Source organism: Arvicola amphibius, chromosome 12, assembly GCF_903992535.2.
Source record: "Arvicola amphibius chromosome 12, mArvAmp1.2, whole genome shotgun sequence".
Taxonomy (NCBI): Eukaryota; Metazoa; Chordata; class Mammalia; order Rodentia; family Cricetidae; genus Arvicola; species Arvicola amphibius.
This window is the reverse complement of record NC_052058.2, coordinates 59397407-59415072: the sequence shown is the minus strand read 5'-3', so window position 1 is coordinate 59415072 and position 17666 is coordinate 59397407. Positions and strand designations below refer to the sequence as shown.

Genomic DNA, 17666 nt, shown 5'->3' with positions numbered 1-17666 from the left:
TGTGAATATGTGTAAATATATGCTTTCTTTGCAGGATTTTCATTGTTTTCTTTTCTCTGATAGCATCTCAAATAGGCCAGGCTGGCCTCAAACTCACATGCAACTAAGATGACCTTTGTATGCCTGCAAGGAAAACACTGATGAAGACATACACAAACGTAGGATAAAGAAGGACATGTCATTTCAAAGAGGACTAGAAAGCATGCAGGCCTAACTATATTGATATGTGATAAAATAGAATTCAGACCAAAAGTAGTCAGAATACATAAGTATTTCATACTGATGAAAGGTGGAGTCAAGGGGTAGCACAGTTCTAAACACGTGCAACAAAACATTGGCACACCCAAGGACTAGACATATCAAATATGTACATACAAAAGGAATTATAAACAGAAAAGGAAGAAGTCAATAATCACTGATATAGAGACTATGATTTTGTATATAAGCCCTAAATATGGCACCAGAAATCTCTTAAAATTAATAAGTGCTTTTAAACAAATTATCAGGATGTAAAACGAACACTCAAAAAATGAGTCTTTCCTCTATATAAACAATGAACTAGCCAAGAAAGAAACCAGGAAGACAACCCCATTCACAATAGCTTAAAAGTCACGCAGAAATAAATCTAACTAAGCAAGTGAATGACCTTTGAACTGAAAAGTTTAAACCACCAAATAAAGACTTGGAAGAAGACATTAGACGATGGAGAGGCCTCTTGTGCGTATGGGTTGGTAGAATCAATACTGTAAAAACAGTGATACTTTCAAACTGCCTATAGTCTCAGTGTGGCGCCCACTAAAATTCCATATAATTCCTCATAGTAATACAAAAGGAAGTCTAAAATTCATATGGTCACACCAAAGACCTGAGTTTTCCAAAATAATCCTTAGTAACAAGAACCAGGCTGAAAGTATCCCTTTGCTGGCTTCAAGCTCTACCCAGAGTCACAGTGATAAAACAGCACGGCACAGAAAACAGACATGTAGATCAATGGGATAGAACAGAGGGTCCAGAATTAAATTCATGTAGCTATAGCCACCTAGTTTTTGACAAAAATGAAAACATGCACTTTTGAGAAAAGACAGCCTCCTTGACAAATTGTATTGGGAAACCTCAAAGCTCACTTGCAAAAAATAAAACCAAATCCCTCTCTCTCATCTGGAATAAAAAACAATTCAAATGGGTCAAAGATTTTAATGTAAGACTTGATAATATGAAACTATTAGAGAAAAACACTTCAAGATAAACGCATAGGCGAAGAATTTCTGAAAATAACCTCCAGAGGCTTGAGAAGTTAAATCGATAATTTACTAATGAGATTACATTAAGCTTCTATACCCAAATGGAGATAATCAAGTGACAAAGAGTCAACCTATAGAATGGGACAAAACCTCTTTGCTGGCTATATATCTGATAAGATGTCAATATCAAGACTACCTAAATAATCCAATCCCCAAACAACGAAACCCAAAAAGGGACTAATGTCATGAACAGACAGTTCTCAAAAGACGAAGAACAAGTGGCCAAGAAACACACCACCCTGGATAAATACCAAAAGGACTGTAAATTGGACATTCCATAGAGATCCTTACAAGTCCATGATTATTACAACACTATTCACAATAACCAAGGTATTGATTCAGTAGGTGGATGAATATAGGCATACACTTGGGCTGACAATGCTGTCCCGAAGAGCCATAGAGCAGCAGAAACCCTAGCTAGCAATCACGAGAAACCTCCTTTGGTGTGGTTGGTAAGAGTAGGACAAATTACTCCCAAGACAATACAGGCAGGTTGGTTACCTGGGATGTCTTCACAGAGGGGTTGAAGGTAAGCCCATATTGCGGAAGATGTCATACACTTAGGACACTGGACTTGGGTTATTCAAAAGCTGTCTAACCTAAAAGCTTCCTTCCAGAAGTCTAAGTTCCATAGTATCAGACAGTACTATGCAAGTAGCAAGGGGAGGGGAGCAATAAATACTCCTAGCAGCATGTGAGCACTACTATTAACCCTTCAGGCTAGCCATTGTGGCTCAGGGGTGTCACAGAACAGGAGTAGAATTTTTCTTCCTAAAGACTTGAATAATTAGAAGAGAATGGTATTAGAATGCTCAGTGGGACCAGGCAGAGTAATATGTATATATGATATGTATCTATAAGCCCAGTACCTGGGAGCTGAGCAGGGTAATCATAAATCAAGATCAGACTGAGATCCTAACTTAGACACAAGAGCCGGGACAGAGCTTAGTAGGAGAGTACTTGCATAGCATGTGTAAGTCTCATGTGAAGGGGCCTGAGAAAAGAAAAAGAATGCTTGCTGGGAGCAATGATAGGGTATCTGGGAGTTTTGGCTTGAATGTGGTTGGAGTTCCTATCAAGAGCAGGTCACAGAGTAGAAGACCAAGAGATGTGTAGAGGCTAGTGACGGTTCTGTGAGCATGGGCACCATGAATTTGGAATGAGTCAGTATATTCCCTATTCTGGGTCTTTGTAGTTAGGATAGAGAAGGCAGACAGTAGAAAGACCCAGCACTGTTGCTGGCTACAAGGAGCCTTATTACAACGTCTAACAAGTATTCAACACGAGAAGGGGAGGCATTGTAGAAAGATGCCCGGAGAGCACGGAGACCCAGAAGGGTGGGAACTACCAGAGGAACTGTTCTACCTGTCAGATCTGGACCCCAACCTGGCTGCTGGGCGAATCACCAGAGCGATACTGAAGAAAGCAGGATAGTCAGGCTCCATCTACAGATGCTTTGATAAGTGGTCTGGGTGAAGCCTAGAGCATCTGCACTTCTCCAAAGTGCTCCAGAGTGAGACCCTCTCCAGTAGGCGGACAGCCTGGGAAGGCAAAGAGCTTAAGTTACTGGAGGGTCTGCTGAAGATTTTGTAGGGTGGAATAAAAATTTCTATTCATGATCTTGAGCCCCCCAAAAAAATCCTCAGGAAAAAGAAGGGTCTGAGTTAACATAAAAGTTAGGATCTATGGTTTAAAACCAAATGTGAGCTCAGCTAATTTCCACTGGGCAGGCGTCACCATTCCCAGACAGTCAAACTTGGCACCGCAGCAGGCAGACGATTGAACAGAAAAGGGAAAATCACCACGTTTTCACTAAAGAGAGAGCTGCCTTCCCCAGAACAGGTTGTGTGTGTGTGTGTGTGTAGTCTCTCTAAGACCCGGTGAGACTAAGGACAAGTGGCAAGAAGACACAGGGTGCTCAGGAAATCTCACTGTGGGCATATCCGTGTTCAACCATTCAGAGAGATCTCCAGAGAGGACCATGGGAGGGCCTGAGGCAGCTGTGGGATTTCAGTTGTAAAAATTGGTCACAGCCCTGGTTTTCTTAGTAGCCATTTATGGCTCTTTTTCATAAATCTGGGTAAAATGTTTTTGAATTCCTTTACGCTTCCTGCCAGGACCACCTTTTGAAACTAATGAGTTCCGCAAGTTTATAACCTGCTGGATGACGTAGGTTTCCTTTCGTTTGCCCCGAACTTACTTCACTCTGTTCTGAAGAGTACCCGCCTTGCCCTTAAGAAGAAAGAGTAAACAGGATTATGAGGATGAGGACAGATTGGCTCAAGTAAGTAGGGCAGAGAAGGAGCCAGGTGTCATGAGGGACTGTGGTCTACCTCAAATCCATAGCCTAGTTAAAACAGCAGGCTGAGTGGAGGCCAGAGGGAGCAGTGTTCTTCAGGACAATGGTTCTGTTGTTCTCCTGCCCAGACCCTCCTAGGGGGTCCTGCTTCCTGTTTCGAGCTCTACTGCTTAAATGAAAGAGAAAGTTTAAATGTTTAGCATATATCAAGAAAAACGGTGACATATCAAAAGCAGAACCCACAGGAAAAATAAGACAAAATTGGATTTTTTTCTTGATAATTAGACATCTATTTCATATGAGAATACCTAGGTCTCTATGTATAACAAAGCAAACAGAGATGACTGTCCCATGCTGACAATTATTAGCAAGACTGGAGACAGAAAATGAGGTCTTTTATTTTCGTTACGTTTCCATTTCTGAAATAATTTGGGGTTTATCTGTCCTTTGAATATGCCTCCCTGGACCATAAGTGAGGCCAAATGAGTTATTGGCCCAGAAGCATGTCATCATTTTGGTCTAGGTAAAAAGATGAGACACGAAATAAACACCTTACAAAAGAAGGGGTCCGACTGTCATAACGTTAATATGTGTCCTGTTTCAAAACTAAAAATAACAACAATTTTAAAAGGTTGATTTTTAAAGGCTGGAGGGCGGACTGAGGTATCGGTTGCACCCTTACTGCCACCCCCCGCCCCCCAGTCACCCACCTTCTAAGGTTTGTTATAGGAAAGTCTTGCATTTTAATGGCAGATGGGGCAAAGGTATGTGTGGCAGGAATCTAGCCCTGCAGAACGTGCAGGAGGCAGGTTGGGCTATAAAACTGCTCATGAAAATACTCTGCACCGAAGCAGAAGCAAATACATGAGCTCAGGGAAGAGAGCCACAGAAACTGTCTAGAAATATTTCCGTGAAAGACTGTGAAAACAGCCCTCCCCAGTCACAAGCAATGCACAGTTGCTGCTTGTACAAACAGCTTCACTTAAACGACTTTTAAATACCTTCCCTGCAAGGCTGCTGGCTTTGAGCGACTGCCAAGAGCTACTTGATGCTGCTCATGCTCTTTTCTTTTAATTTTTCTGGATAGTCTGTACGACGCACACCAAGTCAGATGGCTCATATGCTAGAAGCTTCTGAAGCAGCTTGAGGAGGAGTTTGGTTACTAACCCTCCATCCCGAATCCCACTTTAAAGCGCCTGAGTTCGGGACTGGTTTCCAATGTCAACCCAAATAATAGAAAGGGAGGCGGGTGGGGAAAGGCATTCAACAATTGGTAGGGCGATGACTGTCCACACTTTGATATCTTACTGAACAGAAAGTGTAGACGGAGGAATTCAAAGCTAATAATAGTAATGGCTCGCTGACTAAATAATGAGAGGCAAGAGGACTTCTAAGAAGGCAGTTAGCCCCAGAGCGGTTCAGACAGACTTGCTTACACAACGGCTGGCCGGCTGGCTGCTCTAGGAGGCCGCAAGCCAAAACCAACATCAACACCCCGAGCGCCAGCGCCAGTTGCTCAGAGGGGGCTGTGGAGCCCGATGCTGATGAGATGCATTGTGGGAATGAATGAGGAGTCAAGACCCCCATCCCACTTTGTGAATCTTGTGATGCCCCAAACCCTGTCTGAACCACCAGAGGGGCACCCTGCTGGACTCTGCTTGGGCCCTGTGATTAATAGGAGTGACAGGTGGCCAGGCTTTTCTAGAAAATAGGCTGGAGGTGAAAACATTAGACAGTAAATCATTAGCTCCTAATATATCCCCCCCCCCCCCCCCCCCCCCGGGCTCTCTCTGGAGTCTCTCACCATTTCCATGGTATGGGTTGGGGTTGGGATGAGGGACCTAATGACAACTGAGTATGGAAATGGCTATTTTATATTTTATTTCAAGGAAAGAGTTACAGATGGTTTGATTCATTCTCACTTCTAAGACTTGTGTTTTCTTATAAAGGCAGTCTGGAGATGCTTGCGAGAAACCGGGAATCAAAGTGAGAGAGACTCCCTGCTAAAAGCAAGGTTGGATGGTCACAACAGGCTGCCAGCCAACATCTTGGGCTGCTTTGGCCAGGTGTGGTCTTGCCAGTTGTTGCTGCTGCTTGCTGGTGGGGGAGGGAGCTGAGAATCACGCAGACATTTGTCTAGAATAAAAATGCAGAGCTGTGTTGCACAGCTAAACCCAGTCTCACATCCTGTGAGATAGCTTGGACAACACTGAATGCATTGTGGCAGCCACAGAGAGGAATTCCTCGTTTCCCCAGCTGTGAACAAACAAAACAAAACAAAACAGAAGCCGTGACTCTTCTTTCCCCTCACTCCTAATACATTTCATTCCGGAATAATGATTTCTGTTATGTTAATAGATTTTTTTTAAAAATTGGCATGGTCCTTTCTGAAGCTGCAGCTTACATTTTTACCCCTTCCCGGTTTTGCCAGCCATTTCCTCTGTGATCGGCACATTTACCATCTTATTATGTAGATGCTGCTGTGTGGCGTGCAAACCCAATGTAGTGGATTTGTACACGGAACTCGGTCCCTTTGCAGACAGGGTGGTAACGCAGCACAGCAAGGAGGTGGGGTGATTATTAGGCACAGGCTCCCGGGTGTGGCTCTGGGACTCAGGGCAGCAAATAACTATCAAGGAGAAGGAAGGAGTTCAAGAATTTACAACCGGCATAGCTGCTCATATGAGTCTATAGGCTGATAGGAGTCTGGCTCAAGGCAATGTCTCCCTTCTACTCCTGAGATCTTGTTCTCTGGGATCGGTGCAAATGCAGCAATGAATCGCCTCTGCTGGGACTCTCTCAATATAGTAGCCTTCTGATTCAAGTGGAACTCTAACCACGTCCTCCCTTTAAGGAAGGAGTTAGGATGTGCTGATAGGCCAGGGGGTGGGAAAAGGCCTTCTCCTAGGAGTCCTGCTGTTGCTGGGGTTCAGTTTTAAGCACTGAAGGGTGCTTTGGTCTGGCAGAAAGATATGTGGAAAAAAAGACTTATGCCACATGTCAAAATAACTTTAGTTATCCTGATGTTGTATGAGATCACTTACACACACACACACACACACACACACACACACACACACACACACACACACACTAGAGAGATTTAAAGCCCCTCATTTTTATTCCTGAATCCCTGGAAAGGAAACTGTTATTCATGTGCCAAGGAACACAGCCATTCATTATTATTATTTCTTTCTTTCTTTCTCCCTATGTACCCTCCCAATAGGATTAAAAGCAGTCTGGGATGTGGGCAGAAAGTTGAGGGAGGAAAGGGAGGCAGAAAAGGATGGCCTTTTAACAGCCTCCCCACACTCATTCAACACAACAGGAACCTTGTGTTTCAGACTCAACTGTTTCCTTCCTCTTAAACCTTGACTTGGCTGTCTCCTGAAGCCATGCACTGAGGTCTCTGGGCAGAGCTGGGAGAGGTGGCAAGTCAATAACTGACCTTTCTCAGAGGGATGAAGGAGAGGACGAAGGAAAGTGTGGTGAGCTTGATTTGTAAATGAGCAAGCAAGCCAACAAACGAACGTCTTAGAGTAATTGTCTTATCAACAGTCTCCAGCATCAGCACCAAGTTTCTGTGCATCTCTTCACACATGAACATCTTGCAGAACTCCACTACCAGGGTCAAGCTCAGGAAACTGACATCCTGACTGTCTTGCACTTAGGATCTGATTCTGGATGCATGCCCACACACATTAGCTGTGTGTGCTTCAACTATAGTTATTCTACAGGGTCTTTTCCCCAGAATCACACTTGGGAAGAAGAGCGATCATTTGTTTCTTCCAGCACCCCTTGGCTGGAATTCAGTTTCCTTGGCATTAATTTCAGTTTGTAAAATTGTTTTTTGTTGTCGAGAAAAATCACAGGAATGGTGTATTCTTCTCAGTGCTATGTCAGGAGACATGTGGTGTCCATCTGTCCTACCACTACCAGAAACGTTGGTGATTTGGTTAAGATGATGCTTTCTGAGGTTTCTATACGATAGAGTTTCTATTTTGTCCTCTTGGAAACCTAGAAGTATCTCCCAGGTCGTGTTTTGAGAGACGAACTTCCTCTTATTTGATACTCACTTTAGCATTTCATGTATAACTGGGATAGTTTGCAAATGGCGATTCTTAAGTTTCTTTTTGAAGTTTATGAATGGATTAGCTTTGGTGACTAGGAGCTTCCCTTCTTACCATTTAATTTTCAGCTGTTTATTTATGTGGATACTCATGCTTATAGCTGCTGGGCTGTAATCCACAGTGATGGCCACCCTGTTTGTGAAGTCATCCCAGATCTAGTCACTAGGAACCTCTTTCCAGGTTGTCTCCTGTATCCTTCTCACATGTTCTCCTATAAATGTTTGAGCACTTCCTTATTTTCTAGTACTGTGAGATAGTCCAGGCCTGTCTTGGACTCCTCAGCTCTACTCCTGGAATGCCTCCAAGGACTGCTGGCTTCTTTTATTGGAGACTAAGATAAAATTATCTTATCTTTTCCTGTGACTCATAGTGAGTACACAGTCCTCCCAGTGGAAAACAGAAAGATACTAGTATAGGCCGAGGGAGGAACAAGGACCCCAAACTTTCCGTGTGTGCAGGAAAACATTTTTACAACCATTCAGTACCAATCTGGGAATGGTGGTAAACACCTGTAATTCAAGCACCCAGGAGGTTGAAACAGGGTGATAGCTGCCAGAGTGCCGGTCTGCTCTACACAGCCAGACCCAGATGCTCAAAACCAAAACCAAAACAAGAAATAACTTCAACCTCTTCTAAGGCTAATGAAGTAAGTGTCAAGGAAGGATAGGGTGGAAAGCATTAGGGAGTCCAGTGATGGGAAGAAGGGCCATGAAAGACCATCTTCTGAGCCTAGTGCAGCCAGTACAAACTTGCAGGAGCTAGTTAGAAGCTTGTACTGGGCCGACGTGCAGTAGAGCTGGTCAGTAGTCAGCCACGGATTGGGAGGGTGTTCATGGAGGGAGTCACGGGAAGTTACTGTCTACTGTTGGAGGCTGGGAGAGGGTGAGTCAGTATCTTTAGTTTGTGTACCTCTTACTGACTCACCATGCTCACTGAACAGTTTCACACCCAGGGGCAGTCACACCGAGAGCTCTGGCTAAACTCTGTGGGTCCCAAGACAAGCCAAAAGGACAGGAAGGTGGAAAAGGACTTCTAGAGAGGAAGGAGGAAGTTTACAGGGGTAGATGGGGATAGGTGAGGGCAGCATGTTTTCATATAATGTGCTTTTATCTATGTGCTCATAGATTCTTACCATTCACAAATATAATCTGTTCTAGAAAAACTGCCATGTTCCCATTGTCTTCTGATGGTTTAAATAATAATTAAAAGTATACTAGATCTTCCCTTCCTATCTTTTAAGTCTCATATATATTTTCTATATCTTTGTCTATATTTTCTATTGCATTTGAGTAGATTGCTCTAGTATACAGCACTTGGGTATCATCTATCTATCTATCTGTCTGTCTGTCTGTCTGTCTATCTATGTATCATATCTATCTAATCTATCACATTCTGTCACTCTCTCATGCAAGCTCTCTCTTATTTATGTTCACTCTCACTCACTCACTCATGGCAGATTTTGTTTAATTCCACCTCAGAAGAAGTGTTAACTGACATTTCATTGGTAACTTTAAGTTACTCACAGTGGGATTCCTGATACTATAAAGCTTGTGGAATTGTTCCTGCTGAAGGGTTACTGAACATCTATCAGTACACCATTCTACATAACCCATTTCATTTAGATTCTCTTCAACTTTTCTATTTAGTCACAGTTTAATTTTAATGATTGCAGGACCTATTTGTAAAAGGTCTATTTGATTGCTCATAAAATATGCCTTTAAAATACAGTGCTCCTTATTATTTGTGATGGGCAAATTGCACCTTTAAACACTCAAGCCAAGTCCAAAGTTTCTCTTGACACGCTGGTGATGTCTTTTTCAATGTTGGGCTGTGTACCTATGTTCAGCTGGGTGGTAGTAGAGCTAGACCTTTTAGGGCTGACGAGGGTGTGCTTTGTTGGGGAGTATGTTAGTTTCTCCAGTGCCCAGAGCCCTCCCAATGCGTGTCCATGTCAAAGCCCTCTCTCAGCTTCAGTTCAGATCAACTGTGCAACTCTGGGACCTGAAGCCCATGATGGGTAAACTCTAAAGAGTGAATTCTCGTGGACGTTTTCTTTCCATTCACACTCAGGCAGAGAGGAACAGCTTTCCTCGTTCTCTATCGGCCAGCGGACATTTGCAGATCCATCATTTCCACTGGAGGTGGAGCTCTGGAGAGGCCCTGACTTATAATCTGTCAGTTCCTGCTATTGGTGCCTTTTCTGTTCTCACTATGTAACAAAAGGACCCAAAGCTCTTGGGTATAGAGGTAGCAAATACCCCAGCGTCAGCTATGTCTTCAATGTTGGTTTAGCTTTTCTCGAGGTCCTATGGTTTCTTCACTGGGGAATTTCTCATCATCTCAAAGAGAAATTGTGAAGCACACTTCTCACTTTTCCTTAGCATTTCTACCTGTCCTGAAGTCACAAAAGCTATTCTTCAAACAAAACACTTGCCATACATCCAGGTCCACATGTTTTTATGAATGAACCATAGTTTAGAATAATTATAACTTGAATGCTTCAATTGATGCTCATTCTTCAGATATTCTAAATAAAAAATCTCAGTAACACAAATATGCACACACATGAAGATATGTACTGAGTACTATATTACAGTCAAAATGGTATACTAAGATGTGTTATTGCTAACATAACAGAAGATTTATTGATACTTACAAAATGTATTATAAACTATAAATAAAAAAATCAGAAGTTGAAATAAAAAGGAATTACATCCTTTATTTTCCCAGATAGGATTTCTCTCTGTGTAGCTTTGGGGGTTCCTGGAACTCTCTCTGTAGACCAGAATGGCCTCAAACTCATTGAAATCCACCTGCCTCTGCCTCTGCCTCTGCCTCCTAAGTGCTGGGATTAAAGGCATCTGCCACCACTGCCTGGCTGTAATTACATCTTAATCACCATTTTCTGTCAAATTTAATTTGGGTTTCATATACTATAGACTTTCAATTGTCTTTGTGGCTAATAATCATTAGCATGTACTTTTTATATATATTTTATATAAGTATGGGAGAATATAGTTTTCATATTTTACTATTGTAAGTTGTTCTGACATTTAGATCAACTTTGTCATACAATAGATTTATGGTTTGCCAAAAAAAGGTAAAATCCTAGCATAAGTTTTGAAAGTCATATAAGTTGAAATGTTTATCTCTAAGACTTAAGTTTAGTGATCAGGGGCTGGAGAGATGGCGCAGTGGTTAAGAGCACTGACTGTTCTTCCAGAGGACCTGGGTTCAATTCCCAGCACTCACATGGCAGCTAACAACTGTCTGCAGCTCCAAGATCTGTCACCCTCACACAGACATGCATGCAGGCAAAACACTAATGCACATAAACTAAAAATAAATAAATTTAAAAACACAAGAACAAAAGTCTTTGCTCCAAAGCTACAGAGAAACCCTGTCTTGAAAAACAAGGACAAAACAAAAAGTTTAGTGATCAATAATACAATCAGGGAAATTGGGATACTTATGTCTACAGGGAGAGGAAGCCCACTGAAGCTTGTGATATCATATCAGTGACCTCACGATGTGTTTCAACTAAGGACACTTTTGCATATATTTTGACTTTGTCTTTCAGCATTAGATTAAGAAATACATCTATGGAGAAAAGCTTTAGCCTCCCGAATGCATGTAATGCTTGCTCTATAATTTTCAGTCTGTGAATCTTAATTTCATTGGGAGACAGTCATACTAATGATGCCCATGACTGCCCTCACTTTTTCAGGATCACGTGAAAAGTGAAAACAAATTTCAATTATAAATTAACAGTGCTCACATCTCTACATTTTAAGAGACGTACAAAGGGCCTGTGTACTTGACAGTGCTATAGATTCAAACAGGAAGGTGTTCTCCAAGCACAGAACTAATCTGAACATCTTCTAGGCAGGGGGGACCATGTATGTCAAGGGACAGAATGTGACAGAACCTGGTGCATGTCTGGTTTGGGGAGGTAGAAGTGGCTGTTGGGTAGCTTGAGAATCAGGACTGTGGGTAGTAGGGGAAGGTGAGCAGAAAGGGATTGAGATGAAGGGTTGTTCCAGAAATGCAGAGAGGCAACCCACCTCAAAGGTCTCCACTATGCTGCCTAAGAAGACATGGGGCATGTTTAGGGAGGTCAAATGGTCAGATCCCTACTTTGTCCCCTACTTCCTTCCTCCTCTGTCCTCCACTCCTCCCTGCTTTGCTTTCTTATATTTATTAGAAGGTATTTTCAGGACTATTTGATCGACACTTAGTATTGACTCTTTTTTAAGTCCTCCAAAGGATCGGAGTCACTCCAGGTTCAGAAAGGAGACAGACTCGGAGTCCTCAGGCCCACCAGGAGCCAGAGGCCCAGAGCATGGTTTGCATCAGGCAGCGTCTCCGAAGGCCAAAGGCAATGCTGTTTTCCTTAGCCCTGTGACTGAACCTGAGTCGCCCAGATAAATTCTGTGTATGGTCACAAGAACTTCCACCCATATTGGTTAGAGAATTCTGTGAGCTACAGCTGAGCACGTGTCCAAGGTGTCCCACAGCGCCATCTTAGTGCACCTTCAGCAGTTCGTGTGTTCTTTAGTAAACTCAGAGTGTCTTTAGGTCAGCAAAGTTCTATACAAATAAATGGTACGGAAGACTGAACAGGGGCTGACTAGATGCTGAAGTCCCGCTCACGGCTTGCCTCTCTATTTCTAATTAGTACTGCTGTGAGAAGGGAAAATGTTCATATTACAAATACAGCTTCTACTCAGCTTTTGATTGGGTTACATCCCAATCATCTCACCATGAGTTCAAATAACGGGGGCAAACCTCATGGAATGTGCCTAGCCTAAGATACATCACGGTTTCCTCTTGTGTGGCTAAGGAGGAGCTGCATCCTGCCACTGCCGAGCATCTGGGGAGAGTCCTGGTGCATATTTCTAGCCTGAGAGAAACTCCTAATTCAGAATCCCAAGTATGGTTCCTACCAAGTGCACTATTACACTGAAGCCACAGCCAAGTGGCAAAATGGAATGGTTAGCCTGGAGGCCTCTGTAGCTAACTAAAAGCTACCCAAACTTCATTCACTGAAATGATCTTTCCATCTTGAATGAACTGACAATTTCAAGATCCAGTCTTTCAAGCGTCAGAGGCAAGTTCTTGCACAAAGAAAAATCAGGGATACTTTGTGAATTTTTATACTCACAGTGAGATTGGTAGGGACAGCTTTTGGTTCAAAAGTGCATCCCTATTGTTCAACGGACTATCCGGGACCAACTGGGGAAGTCCAGTATCTCTCACACACAGATGTACTCTGAGAAGTAATTTTAGACACAGGGGTGGTGCATGTCAAAGCTGTGCAAAACCGCAAGCCACTGGTGTATATGATACCTTTTGGCAGACTGCTGGTTGCTGTCTTAGCTTCCTGCGCCGGTGTAATCATCTGGGAAGCTGGAGGGTTGGAATTTGTCACTTAAGCTCTTCACCCTCAGCCGCCAAGAGGTGGACACACGCTGACCTCTGCTAACACAGTTGGACCATGTTCCATACACGGTCCCGCTAAGCATGCGGTCACGCAGTTCTGCTGAGGACATCCTGTCTCAGGAATGCAGTGTGAGGAAAACTTCACCACCCTCGACTTGTTTGGGTATTTTCTGTTCCTCTCAGTTCGGCTGAAGCTGGTTTTCCTTTTAGCCAGGGCTAAAACAGAAGGGTGTCTTGAAATGTTATGATTACATTTCTCCCCCCTTTGGCTTTCACTGGAAGAAAACAGATCTTATTTTCCTGAAAGCACACAAAACCTCCTGAGCGGAGACCTGGCAGCTCAAGTTTCAGCCCGAAGAATGCTTGGAGCTGATGGTTTGTGCTAAAGATGCTGACAGATGCTGCCCAGCCTCGGGAAGGCGGTCTGGTGAGGGAGTTCCGGGTGACAGACCATGTGGCTGCTTTGTAAATGCTAAATTCTTGTTGCTGAACAATTTTACTTTAAGTGAAACCCTAACATCCACCGTATTAAAATTTTAACAGATATTTGATGAAAGTCATTGAATTCCTCTGAAGCCCAGACCTCAGAAATCACTAAGTCCTGTTTTGCATTTTTTTTTTTTTTTGAGACACAAGGAATTGTGCTTGTTACCCCTCTAAAGGGTCAGATAAAGGCCAGACTTCCGGAATGATGATACTGAAAGCATAATGTGAAATGTGAGTTCTGAAAACCGTTACAGCAATGCAATGTTGAACTTCTGATATATTTATTTCTGATGGCGAGTTTTCTTTGCCGATATACTAAAGTCTGAGTCGGGGGATGGATGGCAACACAGGTCTGATCAGAAGCAGTGGAATGTTTGAAGTGCTCTAGAGGGGCCGAGGGATTTTCTGAGAGGGTAATAATTCAAAGCGTGTCAGTAGGTGCAAATGAGTCTTGGCTATCAGAGGAGAAAGAGGTGAATGGGTACTTTTGTTTCTGGGAGACTTAGAATTTCAGACAGACTCCATTTTGGATAATTCTGGTCAGCCTGTCTCCTTTTCTGATGTTTGTACACTTGGGAATGATAGAATGATATCCCTCATTTCCTAGTACTAGGCTGCTTGGGAGTGTACGCTAAGCTGCTAACAGTTGCTGCTCTCTACATACATGCAGAAATAAGGGTTTCCTGCTGTAATGAATTCTAATATGAAAGAGAGCAAACCCTGTTTTTACACAACCCCTTTCTTTTTGGTCTTTTCTTTTTGGTCTTCCCTGGAATTCTAAAAGATTGCCTAGAGGCATTACTGCGTAGCTTGGCTCAGGGCAGAATTGCTTTCCTCCAAAGTGAACTACTTCCTTTCTTCTGCTAACGATAGCATCACAGGTAAGCAATCCTCTAAAAGCCCAAACGCTGTACAAACAACCAAGAGGCATACAGTGGCTGGTTTGCAAAAGGAAATTGAGCTCTCCAGACTCACTAGCTCATTAAATCATTATCACAGAAGTATCAGCCAAGAAATAAACACACAAATGAGACAGTGTGGAAGACTATGAAAGATGGGAGTGGCTTCATAACGCTGCTGCTGTACCACAGAGTCCTGCAGGACAGGCTGGCCCGCCCTCGTCACCCAGCAGGAGGAAGAGTTCTTAGATGGCTTTTACTTATTAGCTTTTTTGTTTAAAAAATAAGACTAATTAGCTGAAAAGTAAAATACAGTATGTTTTAAAGCTCTCGCTTATTAGATATATTAAGTGAATACAATGTGGAACAATTACAGGTGTTTTTTATGAGAAGAAATCTGTACCAGATTAGCATTTCACACGCAGCATGTGGGCATGCATTACACAGAGCACGCGGGCTGACTGGGTGTCATGTTTACTTTTTGGCCCCACTCGTTTTTGGCCTTGTGACGCATTGTCTGCGTACAGAAAGTTTGCTTCTTCTGTGTTTCTGACCCCAGCATTACAGCAATCTTTTCCACAATCATTGTCTCATTAGAGCTTACATAAAACTTCACACAATCGTTCAAACTAACACATCCCAAAGGCCAAATTACTCCAGTCAAACCGACCCAAATAACAGATGGATTCTCTTGAGGTTTAGAGAACGCTGTAGTGAGTCCAACTTAGGGGTAAGTGAGAATTTTTTTTTCTTTAAAAAAAAAAATCTCACTTTCTAAAAATGGATGGTTAGTAATGGATTACTATATTCATATTACCTAGATATAAAAGTCAGACTGAGTACTTCATAATTATTTTTCTACTAAAATGAGTTAAAATTATGACAACCAGACCCAAAAGCTACATCATACCACAACAGTGAATCGAATAAACATGGCTCACTTTTTCTTAGGCAAAGGAGGAAGGGTCAATGAATACCCTAACTACAAATATTCTCTAGGCCTTAAAAGACCTAATAGTAGCAGAATCAGTCCCTTTCTGAGGAAATCTCAGTGTCAGAGACTAAACTAAATAAGAACTTCATTGATTACTTTCTCAACTAAGTTTCTCAAGGATGCCTGTTATCTCAGTTTGCATGGGATAAAATTTAGACTTCAAAGGAGGTAGGTAATTTGCCTATTCGGTCTTTGATACAGGATCTGAAGCTCTCAACATTAGAAAACAAATGGACTATAAGGGAGGCAGTGCTAGAGGAGCAAGCTGGCAAGATATTCACCAACCTCCAGGAAACAGATCCAGCCTGAGTGGTGGTATCTGGCTTTCCCAGAAAGTGTTGTGTGTGCAGATAACTCATGTAACACACTTACATTTGACAATGCTACTGGGCATATAGGTATGGTGCTTCTGACTACATTGCTCTAGAATCTGGACTTACCACTTACCTGCTTTACAAGACTAGGCAAATTACCTAATCTCCATCAGCATTGGTCTCTGCCACCATGAAATAGAGAAAAGAACTCCAACAAGTAAATATTTGCTGTAGGAGGAGGGGGTTTTTTAAGTACCAGCACTGTGCCTGGCCTATATTGTGAAATTACCAAAATGTTAGTTGCCTTGTTTCTTCTGCACCTAAATATTTTTCAGTGGGTTTTTCATATGTTAAGCAGATTGTGTTTGACTTTCTTTCCAGCTTTTCAAATCTGGCTGCTTTTCAGACTTGCATTCATTTCTGTGCACATATGACTCCGTGCACAAAATTTTATGTGATAGAATTTTGGTGGAATTAAGAGCACAGGCATAGTAATGAGAAAGACACGGGCCTGGGCATTAGCTTTATTTATGCACTAAATGATTCCACACAGTTCTAAAGATCAACAGCTTAGCTGTATTCCTCTGTCAGTGGCTGTGGTGATGTGAATGAGGAAGGTCATATATGCTCATGTATTTGAACACGTGGTCTCCAGTGGGAAGTGCTGTTCCAGAACTTTTAGGATGTGGAGACGTGCTGGAAGAGATACATCACTGGGGTCCGACTTGGAGAGCATAGATACTTACCCCACTTCAAGTTTAGTGTGTGGTTGAGACGTGGTGTTCCAGCTCCACGCCCCTGCCAACATGCCCCCTGGTAGCCATGTGGTCCCTGCCATTATGGACTCTGTTCCTCTGAACCCATAAGCCAACACAAACTCTGTATAAATTGCTTTCGGTCTTGGTAATTTATCACAGAAACAGGAGCATAACTACTATTTTTTAAGTGACCTATTTTCCTAGATTCCTTTTTTTTGTTTTGTTTTGTTTTGTTTTGTTTATCGAGAAAGGGTTTCTCTGTAGCTTTGGAGCTTGTCCTGGAACTAGCTCTTGTAGACTAGGCTGACCTTGAACTCACGGAGATCTACCTGCCTCTGCCTCCCGGAGATCTACCTGCCTCTGCCTCCCGAGTGCTGGGATTAAAGGCGTGAGCCACCACAGCCCAGCTTTCAGTTTACTAATTTTTTTAAAAAAGATTTTTAAAACTTGTTTTTGCTCCCCAACCCCATGGGGCCATGAGTTCCATAAGGCACATGTGGAAGTCAGAGGACAGGAATCAAACTCAGGACTCCAGGCTTTTGCGCCAAACACCTCTACCTGCTGAGCCATCGCACTGACTCCAGTTTACTAGGTCTTTATGCAGCTGCCTTTAGCCGATTTCACTGGCTCTCTTGATGGAATTTTTCGCATCTGTGTTTGAACTTCATTTCTAGAAGTTACAGTTTTCCAAATTGGCTTGATTGTCATTGCTTTTGTTGCTAAGCTTCTTTATTTCTATCTATTAAGTGTTTTAGTTTTATTTCTGTGATTTATGTCCCTACTATATCTTCAGAGGACCGATTCCACAGACCATTGCTTCTCATATTCTCACTTGTGTCTTCCTTTTTCCCTCTTTACTTTGTTTCTTCTGATGTATTTTCTCTAGAACACTATTCTAGAGAAGGCATAGGTGGACCTTGAGGATTTGTGTTGCTTCTGCTGGTTCTTCTGGAGGTACCACAGGCACAGGAGAAATGACTTTTCTATTGGATCTCATTTGGACCAGACTGGCCTCCCACTTGCTATATAACTGGGGCTGATCT

At 42.6% G+C, this 17666-nt stretch overlaps 1 protein-coding gene across 2 annotated transcripts in view; it reads right to left on the bottom strand.

The window, feature by feature from the left end:
- Positions 1-17666, bottom strand: part of Dnm3 (dynamin 3) — a 466696-nt gene that overhangs the window by 46827 nt on the left and 402203 nt on the right. The window lies entirely within an intron of this gene.